The 6,108-nt window shown below is 33.1% G+C and overlaps 1 pseudogene; it reads left to right on the top strand.

The window, feature by feature from the left end:
• Positions 1–1,653: 1,653 nt before the first annotated feature.
• Positions 1,654–2,436, top strand: LOC147412205 (17.3 kDa class II heat shock protein pseudogene; annotated as a pseudogene).
• Positions 2,437–6,108: the final 3,672 nt, after the last annotated feature.

Below are 6,108 nucleotides of genomic sequence, written 5' to 3'. Positions count from 1 at the left end.
TATGAGTCCAGAACCCTTGTCCTTAAAAAGTATCTCAAATATGAGTTGTTCTAAGCTGATTTGAAAAACACATTGATGTGGTAATGTGCACAAAATCATATATATATTTTTTTTCTTTTATCAGAAAAAAAGAAATATTAATTGTTCTCATCACATTGTAACACTAGTGATTATTCTTTTTTTCTAGTCAGTTCAACATTTTTTCTCAATATTCACCAAAACTTTGAAGGAATAAGAAAATAGTTAAATTATTAATTTTTTTTTTTCATTTTATTGGATGAAATTCCTTTAAGGTTTGGTGATTAGGGGTATCAAGTTTTTGGTTTCTAAGGCATTTGGAATTGTAATTATTATATTTTTCTGATTCTAATTTTTGCTGGTTTTGATATTTATTTTCAAGAAATGAATGGGAAAAACAACATTTCAATTATTATATAAAAAATTAATATATTATCTATAAAATATCAACTTAATTACTCTTTGTTCCACTAAAGATACGAGTTAATGATTTTTTTTTTTAAATGAAAAATCTTTTTTACAAATAATAAATTTTTAGAATAGGTGGTCCATTTTAGGTTTTAAGTTTATATGTAAAATTGAAAAATTTTAGATAACATGTATCAATTTTAAAATGTAGGAAAATCTTAAATTATATGTAGTATAAAAAGAACTAAATAAATCAGTTCTTGGTATTTGTGGGAATCCAACTGATATAATTGGGTTCTAATTTTTATAAGTTTGATTCCATATTAAACCCAACTTTAATTGATGTCATTAAGAAAGGATTTAAAATATTTTTGATTTTTGATTCCAATTAAAGGGGTATCCATTGCACCCCTATTATTGGAGATTGTGAGATAAAACCCTCTGATCTCAAATTGAAGCATACCCCTAAAACTCATCTACTGATTGAGACTAAAGGGAAATGACTTAAATGCCATCATCTTGATTTTAGTTAAACTCCAAAAATTCAATATTTTGGAGTAAATTCATTGCATACATCTTCTTCAAGTCATTGTCATCAATCTCATTTTCAAATGTATGCCGAAAAATCATAATTCTTTTTATTTTTTATTATAGATTCATCATTCTCGACTTCCCCAAAAATCATATACTATTCTTATGGTTTGAAGGGTAATTAAGGAGTTTAGTTATTGAGATTGAAGATGGCGGTAAAATTTTTACTCAAAATAGTCGAAGATGACAAGTTTTGGGATGAAAATTTCAGACCTATTTGGCTAAAGGGTTAAGACGGGGGGGCATTTACATCATTTTAGCTAATCCCTCTTAAAAGACTCATCTGCAGTATTATTTCTACCAAATTAATGAAAATGACCTAAATGCACGTATCTTCGTCATTTAGCTAAAATCTCCCAAAACTGAATTCTAGAGAAAAAAAAAATATTTTCCCTCTTATTTTGGATAGAAAATTTTGGGAGCTATGAGGGCATTTAAATCATTTTCTGTTAGTATATAAAAAAAGACTGGTCAAAGACAGGGGAATATCAAATATTCACCAAAATAAATATTAGAATTTAGAAACTTCCACGATCTTCTCCACGTTTCTAGAAGTAACAAACAAACGAACCTCCTGGAACTCGACCTTGCGAAACCTCAGTTTCTCCTTTTTTTTAATCTTTCCAGAAATTACCATTCGATACTTATATATATAAACGCTCGCCTCCATTTCCTCTCACAGAGAAATCAAACAGAAATCGAAGAAAAAAAAAAAACTCCAAAAATGGATATGAGATTTGTGGGCTTAGACTCTCATCCTCTGTTCTCGACATTGCAGCAGATGTTGGATGTCTCAGATGAAGCAGAGAAATCACTGAGCGCTCCAACACAAACATATGTTCGAGACGCAAAGGCAATGGCTACAACACCAGCGGATGTGAAAGAGTACCCGGATTCATACGTGTTCATAATAGACATGCCAGGTCTCAAGTCGGGGGAAATCAAGGTTCAAGTGGAGGAGGACAATGTGGTTGTGATCAGCGGAGAGCGAAAGAGGGAGAACGAAGAGAAAGAAGGGGCAAAGTATGTGAGGATGGAGAGGAGGGTGGGTAAGTTCATGAGGAAATTTGCACTTCCTGAGAATGCAAATACAGATAAGATATCGGCTGTGTGTCAGGATGGGGTGCTCACTGTAACTGTTGAGAAATTACCCCCACCAGAGCCCAAGAAACCTAGGACTATTGAGGTGAAGATCGCTTAAATTTGGGGATGTTCTTATTTTTATTTTAAAGAGTCCTAGTAGTGCGTGGTGGTTGGTTTGGGTTGTTCTGTGTTCTTTATTCTGGATTTCTAAGTAATATTTTCCTTTGGGTATCGTCAGTTATGTATCAGGGATCGATTTCATCCTATTATGTAATTGTTTGTTATGTTATGTTATGTGGTATTAAGGAATATATCTAGTTTTCTCTTCTTTTTTAATTATTTAATAATTAGCAATCTTGAACAATGAAATTGAATCTGGAAACAGAGACCCCATGTAGGATTCCCAAATTACTGGTATCAAATGCGTTTATTAAAATATTTATCAAAATTAACATATCTTTTTTCGTCTTATTTTTATAATTTTTATTAAAACAATTAACTTATTAAGCTATCATTTAAGCCTTTCTAATTAAAAATGTGTCTCGAAAGGAAATTATTCAAAAAATATTCGTCCCTATTAACAAACATCCAAAGTGAAGTGTAAGCCAGAAATAATTTTTTTCAAGGGAAATTACTAATCCAATAGAGAAAAAAAATTGAAATTTAGGAAGTTTGTAAACTATTCATTCTATTTTAATAAATGGTAATTTATCCTTTTGCAAAATTAAAATATTTTTTAATTAAAAAACAGTAATTTTAATCTCCATTAATAATACAAAAATGTTTTCGTGATGGATTTTTAAAAGTTCCAAAATAAGTTTGTTTTCATTTGAAGATTGAGGAAGTTGGGATGGAGCATCCCCAAGACTCCTAATACCGATTCATTATACTAAATCACTTTTAAAAAAAATACATTTCGTCCATTATTACGATTGCACTTCAAAAAATAATTACTATCATAAAGGAATTATAACACCAAAGTTTCATAAACTCTAGTTCTAATTTTCAAAGGTTCATGATTTAGAAGTAAAATCGGGTTTTGGTGTAAAAATTTTTCATTGGGTGCAACAAAGATATGATAGAAATTCAAAAAAAAAAAAAAAAAAATGCATTGCAGCTAGGTTGGACGGAAATTGGTACTAGTCATTTTATTGTTTCCTACAGTCTTAAGGGGAAGACGTATATCAAATATTCACCAAAACTTGAGGGGGAATGACTAGATTATTATTTTTTGGTTTTACATTTTCAGAGATTCTATTGCGACTCTAACTTTTGCTAAGGGCACCCCAATTCATATGAAATTAACAAAGAATTAGCACAGATCTAGAGGTGTTCTTAATAGGGGTGCACATGGTTTGGATTGGTTCGGATTTTGGCAAAATTGGAACCGAACCAAACATGATCGGTTCTACAAATTTGAAACCGAACCAATCCAATTACCCTATAGAACCGAACCAATCCAATCCAATCTTGGTTCGGATCGGTTATCGATTTTCATACTTATTGAAGATAAATACCTTCTTCCTCAATCCAAACATTCTATCTCCTCCAATCTTCAAACCTTAAAAACAAGTAGGACTTTTTTTAAGCGTGGACTTTGGGGTAATAAAAAAATTAAAATTTTTCTATTTTTCATTTAAGAAATTTGATGTAGATGAGGTTCAATAAGTAGAAAATAGTAGATTTTATAGAAGATGAGATAGAGGATGAGTTCAATAAGTTGAAAATGAAAAAAATTCTCCAAGAAAAATGAAGGGGTTTTGACTTGAGTTTAAAATAATGGCATTTAAGCCATTTTATGTTATTCTCCTAAACAAATAAGAAATATATTGAAGATCTATTTGAGAAGAATTTAAATTTGTTTACCGTTAATTGAAGGCGTCTGAGAGATCTCAGAGATTTATCGAAACTTTTTGAATCAAAATGAGAGAGAGAGAGAGAGAGAGTTCAATCTTCGTTTTCCGATGAGTTGGCGAGACGGTGAGGTGAGGTGGGTGAGAGAGACGACTGAGATTGAAAATGACAATGGCTAGGGTTCTATTTTCAGAATTCTTCGAATAGGAAGAAGAAGAAAGAAGTAAAAAATCAAAATTTTTATTATATATATATAATTAGTTCGATTTTCGGATTGGTTCGGTTCTATTATATCATAATTCGAAACCGAACCAAATTAATCGGAATTTTTTTTCTTCAATCCGTACCCGAACCGTGGGTGTGTTTAATTCGAACCAATCCAATCCAAAGGCTTCGGATTGGTTCGGATCTCGGATTTACCCAATCCAATGTGCACCCCTAGTTCTTAATAAAAGTTGGTATGGCAATAGAATCTCCCTTTTTTATTTTACATTTTATTGGATGAAACCCCTCCAAGCTTTTGGTGGTTATAAGTATTATATCTTCGAACCATTGTCATCAATCTCATTTTCAATTGTTTCTTGAGGACACTTAACTTTTGTAATAAAAAGTCATCGTCTTCAACTTTTCCATAAATTGTACATTATTTTGACGATTTGAAGGTTTAAGGAGGTGAATCCTAACATTTAAAATGGTCCACAAAGTTAAAGATGACTGGTTTTAGACAAAAAAATCTAGGCTCATTGGCTAAAGCTTCAAGATAGGGGTATTTACAACATTGTATCCAATCCTCATAAAATACTCATTTGCAATATTTTATCTAATAAATTAATACAAATGATCTAAGGGTATGTTTGATTGCATGGAAAATGACTTTTCATGGAATTTGAAATTCATAGAAAAATAGTGGTGAAAAATAGGTAGGATTGAAAAATCAAATTCCATTGTTTGATTTTACTTGGATAAAATCATGAAAAAAATATGATAAAACAGAAGAAGAGAAGATGATGAGGAAGAGAGAGGGGGGAGGATGTGGCAGCGACGGTGACGACGACGACAGAGACGATGGTGGTGACGGAGGAGACGGTGGTGTTAGTGGCTGCGACGGCGACGACAATGGTGATGGTGGAGGTAAGTGAGGAAGAAGAAGTGAGAACGTGATGGTGATGGTGGCCGTGGCAGAGGTAGGTGAAGAAGAAGATGATAAGAAAGATAGGGGGAAAACGTGGTGGTTGTGGCGGAGGAGGTAAGGGATGGAGAAGAAGAGAGAGAGAAGGTGGCTAGAGATGGTGATGATAGAGACAATGACGGTAAAGGTGACGACGGCGACGGTGATGACAATGACGACGAGATTAGTATAATGCTAGTGGTGGTGGAAAAAAAGAAGATATGAGTGAGGAAGAATTGAGGATGAAAAATATTTGTGGATTTTACTTTCCCACCCATGTGGGTGAAAAAGTGAAATCCATATTTTGGTGGACTTTTTTTTTTTTTTTTTGATAAGTGTAATATATTGATTGAAAGAGACAAAATACAAAGAGGCCGAGAAAGCCTCTAAACAAACTACAAATCAAAAAGAAATTAAAGCATCAAAGACTACATAAAGAGTTCCATCTAAAAACGAAGTCATCAAAAGTAATCCCCTTGAACTCAATGTTCTGCTTCGCCCAAAGGTATAACAAGCCCAAAATCTCCAAGAATGTGCCGTGGGAGTTTCTCATCTTATTGTTAAACACCCTGTTATTTCTCTCATTCCACACCCCCAAGCAATAGCCGAGGGAAGAATAGCCCACAAGAATCTTTTTCTGGAAGAGAAAACATTACTGGCCCACCCTTCTAACAACAAGGAGAACTTACAAGGAATGACCCACTGAATACGAAAAAGACCAAGGAATAATGACCAAATTTGATGAGAGAATGTACAATGAATTAAGATGTGGTCGACAGATTCCCCATCTTTCATGCACAGGGGACAACAATTAGGTGTGATCCACCCTCGAGCAATCAAATTATCCAATGTAAGAATTTTCCCAAGGGAAGCCAACCAAACAAAAAATGATATTTTAGATGGGATGGAAGTAGTCCAAATGATAGATCCCAAGAATGATCGCTCGACATAAGAATTGAGGCACTTAAAGAATGAGCTGACAGAGA

The sequence above is a fragment of the Akebia trifoliata genome, chromosome 1, assembly GCF_017979445.1.
Source record: "Akebia trifoliata isolate Shusen 1 chromosome 1, ASM1797944v1, whole genome shotgun sequence".
NCBI lineage: Eukaryota > Viridiplantae > Streptophyta > Magnoliopsida > Ranunculales > Lardizabalaceae > Akebia > Akebia trifoliata.
The sequence above is the reverse complement of the archived record's forward strand: the minus strand, read 5'-3'. Positions and strand labels throughout refer to the sequence as shown.